This window comes from Phoenix dactylifera, unplaced genomic scaffold (genome assembly GCF_009389715.1).
Source record: "Phoenix dactylifera cultivar Barhee BC4 unplaced genomic scaffold, palm_55x_up_171113_PBpolish2nd_filt_p 000840F, whole genome shotgun sequence".
Classification (NCBI taxonomy): domain Eukaryota; kingdom Viridiplantae; phylum Streptophyta; class Magnoliopsida; order Arecales; family Arecaceae; genus Phoenix; species Phoenix dactylifera.
Window position 1 is genome coordinate 65,634 of NW_024068205.1, and position 19,072 is coordinate 84,705.

Consider the following 19,072-nt stretch of genomic DNA (forward strand, 5'->3'; position numbering starts at 1 on the left):
GTATGGACTAATCCATATTCTAAGGATTTAATTTTCACCTGCTCAATAAGACTAAGCCTAAGTTTATTAAGAATTCAATAGAGATCCAAGAAGGTCAAGGATGATGGACAAGTTTTGGACTTTGAGGTCAACTTGGCTTTCTAAACTATCATATCTCGGATAGGTGTATCATAATCACAATAAAACAAGGTGGACCAACCTCCTTTTTACACCATATCTAGATTGATCGTGATTTATAGACCGATTATAGAAGGCCTCAGAAGGTCACCTACTATTGTAAATGGTATAATAGATGGATTTAGAATATGAATACTTGTTACTCTCTGCAATGCCATATAGAAAGCGATTATGGATGGGAGGCTCCAATTCTCAGAGAATGATAAAGGAGTAATATTGGTCTATGGTGGTTCATTTCTTGAGATACACATCAACATGACTTCAATTGAATTGTCCAAAATTTCTCTGTTAGACCAAAAAGATGATTGGGAAGGTCCGCATGAGCAAGCTGATAAAAGAAAAGTTTTGGTGATGCTCATGCTAGGTTTGAGGCCTAGAGAGAAATTTAAGTTTGAAGATCTAAGAAACTAAAATCTTCTCCATGTCAAGACCACTTGTAACATTTGCCGGAAGATTGCATGGTTTGGTTTTGTTTACACCACATCTTGATAATCTAGCTGGCGGCTAGATGTGTCACATGGACCAAGTTCAATAGAATCAAAGTAGGTAAGGATTACAGGACTCTTGCTGATATTGGGTATGTAGAAATCAGTTGTGAAGTCACACTAAGGGTGGAGACTCAAGATGAATAGATAGAATTCATCCATGATGTGGATAAGTAAACTAAAAGATTAAGTATTGGTTGTGAAAGGCAGTAGAAGATCGAGACAATTATATAATATAGACTGAATGAGGGAAGACGACCAACACAAGCTACATTAGGATAAGTGAAAGGCCAATAAGGCATGCCTATCGATCTAGTAGTTACAAAATGATCGTGCTTGCATACATAGTGGGGAAACGGTTGACAACAGTTACTAGGACCACTAAAAGTGGAGATCAAATGTGGAATCAACCATCGAAGTGGCTAGTTATAGTGTTTATTACGAACAATTGTTATATACTAGTATAAATAGTGAAATTATACTCTATATAAGGATCCTTCGATAATCTTCCAATTAATTTATCTTTATATTTACCTTAGTCTTTTATTCTAGGAGTAGCCGTAACATACATTATCTATCATAACTCAATGTTACACTCTTATAGTAACCTAGTGCTTTATCCCTCTATTATAGCCCAGCGCTACACTCTTCTATCGTAGCCTAGCGTAACACCCCTCTATCGTAGCCTAACGTAACACTCCTCTATCATAGCCTAGTGCTACATCCTTCTATCATAGCCTATTTCTACACCCCTATCCATATTTATCTCCATCGAATGATAGTATGATGGTGGCAAAAGCCTTCAAAGATTAAGGCATTTGGACTCATACTACTCTCTATCGTCCCTTTGACCTAGAATTTTCTGACTAGCCGTACGCTAGTGGCATGCCCACATCCAGGCCCCACCTAAGCAATATTAGTGGTGCACCCTTTGCCCTAACCAATTGAGACATCAAGGATCCCAAGTTTTCTGACTCACCTAGAACGGAATGGAAAGGGCAGCAATAGGTTTCACCATTGATAACCTAATTGAGTTCCAGGAATATTTTTAGAGAGAGTCTAGCAAGTGTTATTTTCAAGATGAGCCAAAGGAGGAAATTAATTTTCCCAAATTGATCTACTTGCGTAGATTGGGAGACCTATAAAATGTAGGAGAATGCAAGATGATAAATGCTGGCAAACAAGAGACAAGTTCTGGAGGTTGAGGATGATCTTTACTCTAGCAACTAAAAAAATATTTTCGCCATCTTATGGTCATCATCTACCATCATCCTATTTCCTTTATCGTGCAATCTGAGGTGTTCTCAAACGGCGAAGCCTTACATATAAATAAAGTCCTCCCAATCTCTTCCTTTGTTTCGATAATTATGGGAAGAATAAATTGGAATCTTAGTTCTCTTTTCATTGACTAATCAATTGATTAAGTCACCTACATTATTCTTACAGATCTTAGGTATCTAATATCGAATACACGTCATATTCTATTAAAAACTACACATAAACATACATGAATAAAATAGAAGAATTTTATCAATACCTCAAAGGGATTGATAAGAGGGATTTCTTTTTCTTGATAAGAGGGGTAAACAATGGGTTGTGATTTTGGTAGTTATTTGCTTTTCAAAACCTAATTTCTTTGTTGCCTCTGCCTTAGCAGTGCATCATAGTTTAATAAGCCCTAAAATTCTAAACTCCTAATGATGCATTTGGTTGAAATTTAATGTACCTCGCATATGTTTCTCAAAAAAATTAAGAATAGGATGGAATAATCCCCAATTGATAATCTATACCCACCCCACCTGTTGAGGAATGATGCCAACCCCAGTGGAACCCAGTCTCCCTGCCGCTGGGACAAGTAGTGATACCATCTGAGCAAGCTCTTGCATAGTTTTTTTTTTTCAATTCCCCAACAAAAGGAACTCATAGTTCCAGCCTTCATGATAGAAACCTGAATTCTAGCTAGAATAAGGCCACAATAAGTGTTATTCCAGTCAAAAGTGTATGGTTCTGAGCTAATAATTTGAATATGGTTGAAGTGGCATTATACCAAGGATTCTCAATTTGGGGAAGAGTTCGATTTGAAATGACAGAAGGTGAAAACTTCCTCTTCTCCTTTTCTCTAAAAAGAGATTGAGGAAAATAAGATTACTAATTAGATCTAAAGATTAGAAGATAAAGTTAATGTACATAGTGCAGATAAAATTGCAAATATAGTGGATTATAAATAAAACCACTTTGAATGCACTCATAGTCATAGATAAAATTACTAGCAAATAAAAAGAAAGCCCTCTATACTGTCATTCAGTCCTAATGGGAAGAAATATGTTATGGATGCCTAACCAAAAGAATGATGAACCCATCAAGCCTTCATCTCATTGGACTATCTGTACTATGTTGAACAAGTGGTGGTCAACTTTTGTTTTATTTTTTTTTTATATGGAATATTAATTGGTGTATGTATGGACAAATTGTAATTTTCTTTGGAATCTGGTGCTCCCTGTATCCCACTTTCCTTGGTTGTCTTTGGTGAGGACCACACTAGAAACCAGAGAGAATAATGTGAGAAAGATTAGGGGAGGATCTACACAATTGCTTACCTTTGCAGAACAATTGATTAACTAAGATTAACTAATGGGACAAGGCACTGATACCAACAAATTGAAGTTTTGGGAAGAGAACCGGCCTTGTGATTTCCAGTCCATGGTCCAAAAGAATGGATGGTGTGCATGATTTACTATTCTTTTTGTTTTGTTGGAATGGCAGCCATCTCTTTGGCATTTGTACTTGTTAAAATGCTGACTAGAATCTAAGATAGACCGAGTAACCTAGGAAAAGTAGGCATTTTTATACTTTACACTCCTCCCTTGCCCACTCTGGCCTTTTTAAAATGCTCTCTTTGATTCTCTCTCAGAAAAAAGAAAAAAAAAGTTCTCTTTGGTGGTTGTGGAAAGTATCCTTGTAAGCAGATGTGCATTATCTGAGCCAAGTGACGAGTTGAAAGATGCTGATCTTTGGACAGTTTATTGAGAGAAAGATTGCCATGTTGCAGTAATTTAGATGAACTATAGTGGGCACTTTAGCTCTTAATGAAGTTGGCAGAGCTAGACTCTTCATAAGGAACGGGAGAAAAAAAAGATGGACACTTCAATTCAGATAGGAAACTTCAAGGATTGTTTTGAAATATTATGGCTCATTTATTTCATCCTGGATGTTCTAATTGACCATAAAAATCAAGAAAACAGTATAAAAATTTGGGATCGAGAAAACGACCACCATTTTATTGAACCAATAGTATGTGCTCTTGGCTTTCTACATTTCCTTAGGAATATGTTGAGATAATCATCAAATATAGAAGATCAGCGAATATGTTAAACTGAAAACAAAGAAATTCCTTCAAACAATCTAATGGAAAAAAAATTGATTGGATAAACATCTCATCTTAGGCATTTTTAGCCATGTGCTTAAAACCTAGTTTCAAATAGGTTTGAAAAGCCTTGGAGAAAGGGTCCTCACTTAACTATGAGCAATGGTAACAAGTGGGCGACTCTCCAAACAGCCTAAAGAGATAAGGGTCTAGCCACCCTTGCCAAGGTCTAGCCTAAACAACCTAAACAAAACAAGAGTTTTGTTTCCAAAAATCCAAGATGAAAAGTGAAGTACACTGAACAAGATATATAATGAAACCTTTTTGTTTTCTAAACTGTATGTGAAATCCTTAGAGCTTTTGATATCAAAACTTTATTATTTTTTGAAAAAGAGTGAAAAAAAAGCAAGGAATAGTAGAAGTTCCGGGCAAATCCTATCTTTAGTCCAACCACCATGTGCTATTTCCCAAATTTGTAGAGAAACAAAAGCATAGATTAACGGTGCCAAACAAGCCCTTAATTTTTTCAGTATTATTCTTTTACCATTGGTTTGTTTGCCTCTCATAATCACCTCCATTCTCTAAGTGAATAAGGGGAGAGAGAGAGAGAGAGAATAATTTTGATGGGGGAGTTGTAGCTAGTTTACATATACACTCTGTAACAATCTAGGACCTCACATACTCTCCTCGTTCAAGCCCTGACGTTCTCATCAGGTTAAGGGTTCAAATCCATTTAAATCTAATCACAAATACCACGATCGGCCTCTGGTCAGTCCCAATGGATTCGTGCTGCAGTGTCCCATAATCCACATAGCTTATAGGCTGAATTTACTCTAATACCATTTGTAACAACCCAGGATCTTACCCAAAATGGCTAGCCAGAAGGTATTATTTGAGTTATTTGATCCTGTATAAGTACCCAAGATCTATCCAGCGAATAACTGATGTGGGACTAAACATACATCCGCACGGGTCCTCACACACTCATAGGCAAATAGATTGTCCTAAGGACTACAACGTCTATAACACTGCTTTTGCAAGCCACATGTGATGTATTTTAGGACACAAAGGAGTGTGACGCAGAACATTACTAATTGGATGTCTGAGGCCAATTCAAAGTACTTGAATTTCCAAGGGCCTGCGGGATGCTTGACTAAATACCCATGGGATACTTCTTCACAGGGTTAAAGGGATATAAGTTTTCTGAAAAAGAAGTTCTGAGAGAGTGCGAAAGGTTTCCAATCAGCTTCATTCTAAAATATGAACATAATAAAAACCAAATGAGAGATGATGTAACTTATCCCTGAAGAATAGGATCCGCATCTCCACCGATTTATCATTTATTTATTTTTTACTATCATGATTTCTAAATGCCCTCACCATGCCACCATATATTATTTCTAAATTATGTGTTCAAGCATCCAAGAAGGCCCTTAATGTGATTGTCCTTCGTCATGCCCACTTCTAGTCTCTCATAGTATTTCTATTTAAAAGAATGAACAATGCATCTGATTCAACGGTCAGAATCCAGCTTAATTAACTATTTCCCCCGATTTTTGTTACCAACACTTCCATAACATTAAGGTGATATAATAGGCCCCATTTACCTTTGTTCCATTACTTGTGGTTATATAACAAATAAAAGCTTGTTGTTTGTCTGATTCAACCTTTAACTATATTTTTCATATATCCATTGACAATTATAAGATACACAATGATGGAAAACAGTTGTAATTCAAACATATTTGACCATGTTCCTATTCATAGAATGTATTATTTATTAAATTGATATTAAGTTTATCATGCACCGAACCCAACATTTGGGTCAGACACATGACATGACCGTACACTCCTTAAGGTAAGGCCCTAGAGAATATGCTTGGCCTGAAAAATTCATCACAACCTCAAAATTTCTGAACAATAATAATCTAAATTCATAATGAACAACAAAACTAGTCAAATTACAAAATTTAATCATCCCACTAGTATGAGTGATGCCTATCTATTTATCCCTTTTCCATATGATCTCAACCATAGCCAAGCAACCATATCCAAATATTAAGCCACTTGCAACTTTGAAAAGAAAAAGAGAAAGGGAGCTGTGAGCTTTACAACCTAGTAAAAATATCAAACCGTTATACTATAAGTAATAAAAAATAATTAATTAGTAATACCAGATAAAAGGAATATCGGATCAATATTCGGAAAGCTCATACAAATAACATATATATATATATATATATATATATATATATATATATATATATATATATATATATATATATATATATATATATATATATATATATATCAGATGTAACCAATTGTTCAACAATAATTTCTTATATCATTTCATCCGTTTCTCATTTACTTAATTTTCATATTTTTTATTGATTAACTTCCGGCTTTGGACTAACCTTGTCATGGGATAGTGCCCATGAGTTAACACATGGGGAATTGGGGATAGCCTTCAACGGCTTAAGCATTGTATAGACCATGGGTTAACGCATGAGGATAGCTTCTACATGCTTATGCATAGGATAGCCTCCACGAGTTTAAACATGGCACAATGCCCATGGGCTAACGCATGGGATAACCTCCACAGGCTTACACGTAAAATTTTGTCAATCCCGAACCATGCATCATAAGTAATAAGAAAATAATTAATTAGCAATACTAGAAAAAATAAATATTATATCAATACTCGAAAAGCTCATACAAACAACATGTGCATAACTTCTCATTATCATCTTTTCAAATAAGCATATATATATATATATATATATATATATATATATATAAGCTTCTTTAAAAAGATAATAACAAGAACTTATGTGCATATTAATTGTATGAGTTTTCTGAGTATTGATATGATATTCATTTTGTTTTGTATTGCTAATTGATTTTTTTTATTACTTATGGTGTAGTGGTTCGAAATTCTTACTAGGCTGTAAAGCTCACAATCCTCTTTTTCTTTTTCTTTTTAGAGTTGTAGATTGTAAGTAGCTTAATACCTGGTTATGGTTGTTTGGCTATGATTAAGATCATATGGGAAAGAAATGAATAGATAGAGCATCACTAATACTGGTTGGATGATTTACTTTTGTAATTAGACTAGCTTTGTTATTTGGTATAAATATAATTGAGATCATCATTGTTTAGTGATATTGAGGTTGTGATAAATTTTCAAGCTTTGCATATTCTCTAGGGTTCTGCCCTAGGGAGTGTGCGGCTGTGCCACGTGGCCGACCCGAGTGATAGGTTTGGGGCATGACAAAATTTCTTTTTGATAACCAGTGAAAAGGTTCAGTAACCGTCATAATATTGTTAAATAACAGCCAAACTATAGAATAACAACTAAACAAGAGTTCTCCAAACCATTAAAGACTATATTGCATTAAGAATACCATTAATGTTTTGAACCCGCGCCCTCCCGGACCAGAGTAAAACTAGCATCTTAGATCACTAGGAACAAAAAAAAAAGAGTGCCAGATCTAATTGGTAGGTATATAGAAGAACGCAAAACTCATGCATTCCAACTAAACTTTCAGTGGGATCCAGTTGACAAGGTCTCATGCAGCACCTAACTCGCAGCTGAGGTGTCATGTCATCAATCTTCTACGTGCTCACATCCCTTAATTCACATCTCAATCACTACCTAACGAATTTTATTATAGATCTGGAATGGAATGGAAGATATGTATGAAATAAAAACTAACAATTATTTTGGTAGATGGATAGTCAATTCCATGGAGATTGATTGGCCGACAAACATAAATTTAGATCAATTCTTTGACTTTGTACAAGGAATTGTTCGGCAATAATGATGCAATTGAAGTTGAAGATTATCCCACCGTCATTTAGACTACATAGCCATTGGAAAGTCTAGTGGTAGGAAACTTATCCCACCAACGGTAGCTTTGTTTTTAAAATTCCACACACGGGTAAGCTTGTAAAGAAGGAAGCATTGGGCGTTGCGTTCGGCCAAACACATTTTCTCCGTTATTTGCCAGGTCTCAGGAGGGGAAGCTGACCTACTTTGTCCCACTTTGGCTAAGAAGCGTACGACGAGAGGCATGGTCCAGGTGTTCACCTATCTATGCAGCTAAAAATCTGGCTTAGGGACAGTGTGGCCGAGTTGGAGGCAGGCAAAGCCAGTTTGGCACGGACGGATGCAATTTTGTTATGGTCCAGGAGTTGTCCCACGGGAAACGAGGGAATTATCAGGGTGCTTAATTACTAAATTGGTCTCTAAGGTTTGGGCTAAAAGTTATTTGGGTCCTTGAACTTTCAAAAGTCGTAATGTGATCCCTGATGTTACAAGAATGATTCGTTGTTCATCAAATGAAACTGCACAGGTGGATTGTTTTTTATGATGTGGCAAGAAGTGGTGCCAGAGGGTTGTCGGGCAGAAGCCTGAGGAATTTAGGATTTTTAGGGTTCGTATGTATACATGGGCATCGGGCCGTGCCGGGCCGGCCCGGCCCAGGCCCACCGGGCCACAGAATAAACGGGCCGTGCCTGGCCCGGCCCGCTTAGCCTAAAACCTAAGCCCGGCTCGGCCCTAGGCCCGTGAGGTGGCGGGTCGTGCCAGGCACGGCCCATCACGGGCTGCCAGACGGGACGTGCCAGGCACGGCCCGTAACGGGTCCAAACGGGCCGTGCCTGGCACGGCCCGTCTGGCAGAAAAAATCTGCCCGTTACGGGCCGTGCCTGGCACGAGATGGGCTGTGCCTGGCATGGCCCGTTTGGACCTGTTACGGGCCGTGCCTGGCACGACCCATCTGGCAGGGGGAAGAAAATAGCCGTTTCCAAACGGCTATTTTTTGGTTTTTTCCCAAAATACCCCTCCCAACAGTCCAAAAACGGCTAATTTGAGGGTATTTTGGGAAAAAAATATTTGGAGTCCTATAAATACCCCTTTCCTCCCTCATTCTCACCACACCAAACCAACTATTCTCTCCTTCTCTACTACTACTATTTCTCTCTTCTAAAGTGCTCTTCTAGCAATTTAATTTTTAGTTTGCATTTAGCAAGTGTTCAAGTGCTACACAAGAGGAGGTTCTTGTTGAGAATAGAATGTCACTCCTGTTGAGAGCACAAGAGGAAGCTCAGAAATCTCGGCTCTACCTCTGCCCTCTGACCCTCTACTCAATTCCTCCTTGTGGTTAGTTTTTATTTTTTGCATTCATCAATTTAGATATGTCATCCTTTGAGGAAAGTCATTTTGGCATTCCTCCTGTTTTTGAGGGAGAAGAAACTAATCCTCAACCCCATGTTCCTAGTTCCTCTAGAACTAGTGAATCGAGTGAAGATCAAACCTCTTTTCGTAAGAGGATTAGTACTGTATGGAATGAATTTGATAGAATTATGGTTGATGGAGTCTGGAAAGCAAAATATAAAAAATGTGCCAAACTTTATAGTTGTAGTAGTAGTGGGGGAACAGGCCATTTAAAAAGACATCAAGAGAGTCATAGGATACATGATTCTCATGCTCAAAGTACCCTTAATATACAAGGGGGATCACTTGTAGGTAATTTTGCATATAATCATGAAAATCAAAGAAAAGCACTTGTAAAATGGATAGTTAAGGATGAATTACCTTTTAGTTTATGTGAATTTTTTAATTTTGAAGAATATGTTCAATTAAACCTACAACCTGCTTACAAAAGAACTAGTAGGCGTACATTTAGAAGAGTAGCTATGACTAACTTTTTAGCAATGAGACAAAGTTTAATTGAAACACTCTCTACTTTAAATGTAAAAATTTCATTAACTTCTGATATTTGGTCAGCATATGTAGGTAGTAATTATTTTATTGCCATTACTGCTCATTATATTGATAATGATTGGCAATTAAATAAACGTATTCTTACTTTTCGTGCTTTTGATTTTCCACATTCTGGGCAACAAATTTCAAATGCCATTTATCAAACTGCATGTTCATATAATATTAATGATAAAATTATGTCTATTACTATTGATAATGCATCTAATAATAATTCTGCTGTTACATTATTAAAGGACTCATTGCATCCCATGTTAAATGAAAATTTATTGCATATTAGATGTGCATGTCATATCTTAAATCTTTCTGTTCAAGCTGGCATGGGCATAATTCAAGATGTGATTTCAAAAATTAGAAATGCAGTTTCTTTTATTCATGCTTCAAGATCAAGACTTCAAGAATTTAAGAAACTATGTATAAATCATGGTAAACGTTTTAAAAATTTTAAACTTGATGTAATTACTCGTTGGAACTCAACATATAGCATGATACATGATGCATACCCATATAAAAACTTATTAAGTGCATATATTAATGATCGTGGATTAGGCTTTACATTGACTGAAACTGATTGGAATAAAGGAAAAATTTTGGAAGATTTTTTGCTTAGTTTTTATAATGCTACTAATGTTCTTTCTGGTATTTATTATCCAACTTTATGTTCATTTTTACAACAAGCATATATAATTAGTCAAAAATTTGCAGAACATAGATTTGATGATGTTTTAATGCCTATTATTGAACAAATGAAATCTAAATGGAATGAGTATTGGGACAAGATATGTCCTATGCATAACTTAGCTGTTGTATTTGATCCAAGAGTTAAATTGAATGGCGTGCTAATTTTACTTGATGCATACTGTGAAAATATGATTCAAGATCCTGAACCTGCTAAAATTGAGGTAAAACAACTTCTTTATGATATTTATGCTATATATGATGAAAAAATTCGTGGATCTAGATTCTCCGTACAAAGCTCTATTTCTTCTTCTAGTAGTTCTCGTTCGTCATCTATTTTTTCATTCATTGCACAGAAAACACACACACATACTTCAAGTTCATCTTCATCTTCTTCATCTTTAAGTAGTGAACTAGAATTTTATTTACGAAATGATCTTCAGTCCGCATATGATGAAAATCAAATAGAGAGTCTCGATGTATTATCTTGGTGGAAGAGTGTTAAAAATCAATATCCTGTTATATCTGCAATTGCACGCGATATTTTAGCTGTGCCGATGTCCACAGTAGCATCGGAATCCGCTTTTAGTGCAGATCGGCGTGTTCTTGACAAAAAGAGAAGTAGGATGACTGGCGAAACGGTTGAGATGCTTCTCTGCTTCAAAGATGGGTTGGATACTAAGGCGAGACTTCAAGATAAAGATGGACATAATACAACATCCTCTAATGATGATGATACAAACACTACTGAATAGTGAATACTGAATCACTGATGATTAGTAAGATTTCTTAATTTTTTATAATTGTACATTTTTATTTTTTTAATTGTTAAAGTGAGTCATTTCTATTTTTTCTCCTTTCTTATTGTATTCTGGAGGTCAGACCAAGGTCCAAAGTCCAAACCTCCCTTCATGTACCATTTTGATTTAAATTAATAAACTGGTAGGGGTCTATGCCAAACCCCCCACCATTAAGGTGGCTTTATATTAATAAATTCTTAGTTTTCAATATATATTAATTTATTAAAAAAATTTTATTTTCATTTATTTTAAGGGGGACGGGCCGTGCCTGGCCCGGCCCAGGCCCGGTTCAGGCCCTTATGGGCCGTTCCGGGCTGGCTCGCGTGCCGTGCCGGGCCCAGGCCCTTATGGGCCGTGCCGGGCTGGCCCGCGGGCCGTGCCGGGCTTGGCCCACGGGCCGTGCCAGCCCAGCCCCTTATGGGCCGTGCCGGGCTCGGCCCGCGGGCCAGAAAGTGGTAACCCAGCTCGGCCCCCTTTTATGGGCCGTGCTAGGCACGGCCCGTTACTGTAGCACTGGCACGACCCGCTTCGTGCCGGGCCATGGGCGGCCCGGCCCAGTGCCCATCTTTATTCGTATGTCAGCAAAAACAAAAGGAGAAATCGAAAGAAAAAGAGATTTGACCTTCAATTCCTCGTTCAATCCCTATAATTAAACATCAATTCAACCCTAGATTTATCGTTTCATTACTAATCGAGGAGCTGCGAAGGACCGGTATTTCATTAGGGTTCACGATGGAGTGTCGACAGTAGATTGTCTGGCTAGGACTCGAGATGTGGCCGAAAAGTAAACAAAGGAAGGGATGAGAGAAAGGAGGTTGTATTGCACGATTTCACATCCATGTTGTCAACCATATAGTAAGAGTGATGACTATATTTTATCTAGGGTTAATGCATTTGTGCATAGATTTTTTTTTATTTCTTTTGTTGTTACAATATATATGAAGATGATTACTTTAAACATGTTGATAATTCATACCTGCTTGTTATATTTACCATGTTGAAGATATTTATATTAAAACAAGTGCCCTATTTTATTTGATTCGTACATCTAAAATGAGCTGGCCATGATTTTGTCATGTTTGCGTGTGGGGACATGTTTGTATTTAGGGACTCACCACAAGAATTATTGCCAATTTTAGTTTTAGAAAGAACAGACAAGTGAATCCATTTTCACTAAATAAAGCTGCTTTTGAGCTCCTCCGTCTATCCTTTATCTATCTTCCATCTGTTCTCTATATGACTTTATCGGCCTTGACCCATCGTTCATCTTTCTTCGGCCTATCCTAACATAGCTTATATGGACTATTTTTGATCATATTGTAGTATAGTCATTGTATCTTGAAACACCTTTGAGACTGATTCATCTACCTTACATTGTGTTCAGTCATGGCTATCTTGGTCTTTCAGCTTGCTTATCAACATCATTGTGAAATCTCCTCCTTTAGCTTATCCTTCCATACTTGGTAGAATTTATCCCGGCCAAATTCCATCAAGCTAGGCAAGGATCATATGACTTTCACTTGTTTGACTTCATCCAACTTGGTCTACGAGGGGCCTGCTTATTGCTGCTTTTTTAGGTTTTTGAATTATGATGTTAACACTTACAGCTCGTTGTCGGTATCCGAACATACCCTTAGAGATACACCACCCAAATTTTAAATCAGAACCTCTAATTTCCGGACAAAGGGAAGATGCCCACTAGGACAAATATCAATTCATTTATAGCATTGTAATGATTTTAGAGAGCCATATTCTTTTTTCATAGAGAGATCCACATAAATTTTAAAACAAATGAAATTCTAAAATCTTCTTAGATCCAAAAAAGGTTTTTTAAAAAAAAAGAAAAGGCAATATTTTGTATAATGCGCAGGCTTGGGATTATCTCCACTCACAGGCAACTCTATTATTTTTCACCAGTGAAAAATCAGAAAAATATAAAATTAAGAAAGGCAGAGAATTAAAAACAAGAGCTAATAAATATCAGATTAGACAGGCAATGTCAGCTTAGATTATTTCTAATATAAGGATGACAAGTTGTTTACAGTCTTTATATGAAACTACAAAAAGTTTATCAGTGACTATATTCAATTTGTTTTGCTAACAGACTACATGCAATTAATTGTGTATATTTCTTACTTAAATGTATCACATGTTCGGTTTATATCTTGAATAAGTACTTTGATTACACATCAACGGCTAAATTAAGTTGGCTAGAAATACTTCTGAGTAATCAAAATGCGAATGAAAACAGTAGCTACATAATTTTTTGCCCCTAATAATAGATGGAAATATTGATCCCAATCAAAACCCTCACTTTGCCCCTAAGCTATTCCCTCCATTCTACCAGAGATGGGGTAACTCAGGTCAAGCAATTTCATAAAGTAGAATCTATTAGCCTGCTTGGTGTGGACTGTATGTAAGTTGATCTGGACTTTGGAGTACAAAGAACAACTCTTTGGATGGAAAGGGAGATTCCATTATGGAGTGCAGCTACAGCTTAAAGAGAGAACAAAAAGCATCCACTTAAAACCACCACTTTGATGTACCAAAAAACAAAAAAAAAAAAAAACACCACTTTTAAAAGCAAAAGGGAATTCCACCAATGGTTCCCTCTCAACCGTTATTGAAAAGCCAATATAGAATATCACTCTCAAATGCTAACGTCTGCTTTAACAAAGGCAGCCTCCACTCCTACAGGCCCCAGCAGCGAAGGCATCCTCTATAAAGTGTCAGATCCCCTCAAGCTTTGCCTTCGGCGCCTTTACAATGTGATAGGAGGTACCCTTCTCCTTTCTTGATAGGAACGACTTCTGGACGTAGTGAAATTTGAGGAATCCAGAAAAGAAGTGACGTCTCTTGCTCAGTGCTCGAGATGCCATCTTCAGTCCATGAGGGGCTTTTGAAAGCACAGATGCAAAGAGCTCAGCGAGTGAGCAAGTGAGCTTAGAGCAGCATGGAGTCATGGCCTCTTCATCTCCGCTATCATAGCAGGGTAGGGCCCGAGAGAGGACCCAAACCATCTTGTCTAGATGAGAAGTTGAAGCTAAATTTAGGATACATCAGTCATCTATCCATGGGACTTTCCAATAAAAAAATCTTGACACTATTTTCTGTGTCGCTTACCTGATTTTTTTTTCTATTTATTTATTTATTGAATTTGCATGTATAACTATAATTTGAGGATCCATTTTTTTCCAGCTTATCTCTTTTGTATGCTTTTCTCTAAAAGTTAAGCTCCATGTTTGTCAAAAACATTCATGCGTTTGACTTTCACTACCACACAGACGAGACATTCATGCATTACACCGTCCATTCAGCCAACTGGTGCAGTCACGCACCTATACGGGTGTTAGTGGGAATGGTTCTCAGGAATCAGGGTTGGGTTTCACACTTGTTTTTATGTTTCCTTTTTACCTTTCTCGTCTATTCTCTTGGGCTTCACACCTCTTTCTGCCTCTACGGGAGCTTGACATTGGTTGTTAGCCTCCTCAGAAGGACACTGCGATTTAATTTGCAGTTTTACCACACATGAGCAAACCATTGGAACAGCTAAGGACCATGGCAATATGGGTAATCGGCTATGTTATAGTTATTTTGTTTCTCATAATAAATATTGGATTTGTATTCTATACAAGGGATCCTTCAACAATCCAAATCTATAAATCATATTTTATCTTAGATTTAACCTATTAATAGTTTCTACATTTAGAAGTAGTTGTAACTTAGATTTCTACCACGGTAATTAGGGCTACACCCCCACCATAGTATATAGTGCTACACTCCTTATCCTTATCAAGATCCATCCCCTTTGAATGACGGTATGATGGTAGTAAAAAGTTTTTGAAGATTAAGGCACCTAGACCCATGCTACTTTCTATCCTCCCTTCGATTCTCATCGTTCTCTTTTTAGTTGATCTAACACAGGTTGCATGCCCGCATATCTGACCCTTGAGTCAATTGGCTTGTCACCACTCTTTTTTGATAATAACCCATACGAGATTCTGCCAATATGTTTCCCAACATGTTCGAATGGGATAGAAAGAGTACCAACAAGCTTTGTGGCACTCCAGTGGGACCTTACATAGTCATCATCACGCTACAATCATATCATACAAAAGGAGATCAAGGAAGTACCTGCAGAGAAAATAGCCATTGTGTTAAGGCAACCATTGGGGCAATATTTAGCATCTTCGATTTTGATGCTGGAATAAGTTAGTAGACTTGCTTCCTCTATTGAAAGTCGATATTGTGTACCACAATACATTCTAGTACATACTATGGTGAAATCGGCTATCCCACAACTTTGTTTAGTGTAACAACTTATCAAGTTTCAAGGTATAAGGATACTAGATCCTCAAGAGGCTTGACTCCCATTTTTTGGCCCTTTCGAAGGTTAAGGTTGAAGTTTGCTTTGTAGAGTTCTCGGAATCTACTGATCGAGGTCACGAGGAAGAGATCTTATGGGCAGACACAGGAGTATATAAGGCCGAATAGATGCTCAATGATGCTTTGGTTATTAGGCTGATATTCGAGCTCAATACGAGCCTCAACAGTTTTGTAGATTGTTGTTAGGAGAAATTTTGAAGAAATCACACTGACATATGGCCCTATCATTAAAGCTAACAGTCAAACTACCCGCAGTACAACTGATCCTTACTTCTAGAACTATGGGGCAACCACCTCAGTGTATGCTACTACTCCTTCGTCTTCTTCATCAGCAGCTGCTATCTATGTGCGGTTCATGTGCCAGGGAGCATTATGACAACACAAGAGTCAATTTGACCTAGTACTTCGCAGTACATTTAGTTGGAGATCCATATGTGGATTATGGATACAGCAATTTATCGCCAGGCCAAATGAAAGTAGGATGCAAGGCCTATTTATAAAGAAGATGCGTGACTTACTAGGAGATAAAATAAATTCCCATTAATGTAGAAGATAAAGCAAGATTATTGAAGATCCATTGAGTAGTGTGCGAGCCAATCCAGAAGTCAATGAGGAAAGATATATGGCAAAAGTAAGTGACTCAAAGGAGTCGAAAAGGATATAGCACATCACTAAGAATGGTAGAAAGTCAAAAAGGATATAGCACATCACTAAGAATGGTAGAAACACTTTGGAAAAGGGTTGGCAATTAGCCAGTGAATCAAGATTGTGTGGAATTTTGACTTCACAGATATTAAGGGATGACATTAGACATCCCATCAACCTCCTGATTATTGGCAGACAAGAAGTGGGGGGTATTGTTACATCCCATCTCAACAATCCAACGGGTGGCCAAGAGCAAGCGCCATGTGGATTAGGTTTGATGGAAAAAGAGTAGGTGAGAGTCATGTGTCCTTATTGGACTAGGCAAAGTTCAGCCATAATGAACCGCACCAAGTGTAGAGGTGTAGGCCAAAGACATAGGATTCAACTACATCATAGATAGGCAGGCCGAAAAAGTTGGAACTTGATTGTGATTAACCATGATGCACTAGTATAAGTCACAGGCTGAAGGAAATCATGATCTAATTCATAGTTGCACTACACGTGAGCGAACCATTGGGACCATTGAGGATCGTGGTGACATGGGTAGTTACAGCGATCAGTGATTATGCTATAGTTATTTTATTTCTTGGTATAAGTATTGGATTTGTATTCCGTATGAGGTGCTCTTCGACAATCCAAATCAATGCATGTTGTTTTATCTTAGACTTAATCTACAAGTAGTTTTTACTTTAAGAGTAGTTGTAACTAGATTTCTATTATCATAGCCTAGGACTACATCCCTATGTAACCTAGTGCCACACCCTTTATCTTTATTCAGATCTATCACCTTTGAATGGTGGTGTGATGGTGGTGAAAGTCTTTGAAGGTCAAAACACCTAGACCCATACTATTCTCTATCTTTTCTTTGATCCACATCATCATTTTTCTAACTGATTTAATGCTAGGGGCATGCCATGCACATCCAACCCTTGAGCAATTGGCTTATCACTACTCTTTTCTGGCACATCTGAATGGTACTCTATTAATGAATTCTATGATATATCCGGATAGGATGGAAAGAGTGCCAACAAGCTTTGTAGTATGCTCGATGAAACCTTGTACAATCATCATCACACTAGTTCTGATAGAAAAATTGTGTAGCTTCCATCATAGCATGCATAAGGAGATCAAGGAAGCAACTTAAGGGAAATTGGCTACTGTGCTAAGGCAAAGTATTGGAGCGATATGCATCATCTTCAACTTAATGCTGGAATAGGCTAGCAAACTTGCTTTTGTTATTGAAAGCTAGTATTGTGCGCTACAACATTCCATCATATACATGGTAAAATCAGCTAGTCTCACCTCTTTGTTGGGTGAAACGGCTTATCAAATTTCACAATATAAGGATGTTGAGATCCTTAAGAAGCCTGACTTTTATTTTTCAATATACCTGAATGTTAAGGTCGAAGTTTGCTCCATGGAGTCCTTGGAATCTACAGAAGGGATCTTACTGGCGGATGCAGGAGTATATAAGACCGAATAGATGCTCAACGATGCTTCAGTCAACATTAGGCCAATATTTAAGCCCAACACGAGTCTCGAGTCTCGACCATCCTAGTTTGCAGATGGTTCCTAAGGCAAATGTTGGTGGAATCATGCTGACATATGGCCCTATCATTGAAGCCAGCCTTCCTCTTTGAATGATGGATGGGTGGCAGCAATTTAAACTCACCACAGTACAACCCATCCTTAGCTCAAGGGCTAGGGGGCGACCACCTTAGTGGATATTACCACCTCTTCGACCTCTTCGTCAGCAGCAACCATCTATGCCCAGTTGATATGCTAAGGGATATCATGACAACACAAGAATCGATTTGGCTTGGTACTTGGTAGCGCATTTAGTTAAGACCCACAAGTGGATTGCGGATGAAGCAATTCATTGCGAAGTATCAATATTCAGGGATGGCTCGTTTGATCTAGAAGCAGAATTATTAGTAGTAGTATAATAAAATTCACATGATGGTTGCAATTAAGCATTAAGAGCTACACAAGAAAATATAAAATTAAATAAAGATCATGTTGTTTTATTACTTTCGGCTAACACAATTATACAAGCATAAATACAAGGCCAAATATATTAATACTCTCAAGGTACTCACTTCACTCCTGATTCTAATTAAACTCGTAGATCTGCTAAATCTTCTGGATGATCTGGAACTCCACCTACTGCACTTCTTCATCAATTGCAATGGTAGTAGAGTGGGTGTAATGAGTTTAGAGATTCCATCCGGATACAATTGCCGCAAGTTAAACTGAAGAGAGGTCCGCCATGATTAGCACAAAGATGGTGAAGGCATTGAATTAGATGAGGGTTGGTTGAATGAGTAGGTTTGCTGATTTGAAATATTTGAACCAAACAGTATGATGGTTGTGATGATATGCCAATGTGATAATACAACCCGTTTGCAATGATATTCCTATTCCTAATGGTATCTTGATTCGACAATCTAGTTGGAAATCAGTTGATCAAAACAAATGCGTTGTTTTGGCCAATACTCAATCTCACTTGCTATGCTAGTGGAAGGAGATCAAGAGGAGACATGATTATAGTCAGGAGGAAGGAGGATGACCACTTAAGAGATAAATATAGAGTCTATTTATAAAGAAGAGGCATGCCTTACCTGAAGATAAATAAATTTCCATTAATGCAAAAGATATAGAAGAATTCCTGAAGATCCTCTTTTAAAACAAAAAAGACTAGAGCCTCTTTTAAAGCAAATCTTGTGGATTAAGAAAAAACTTGAGGATT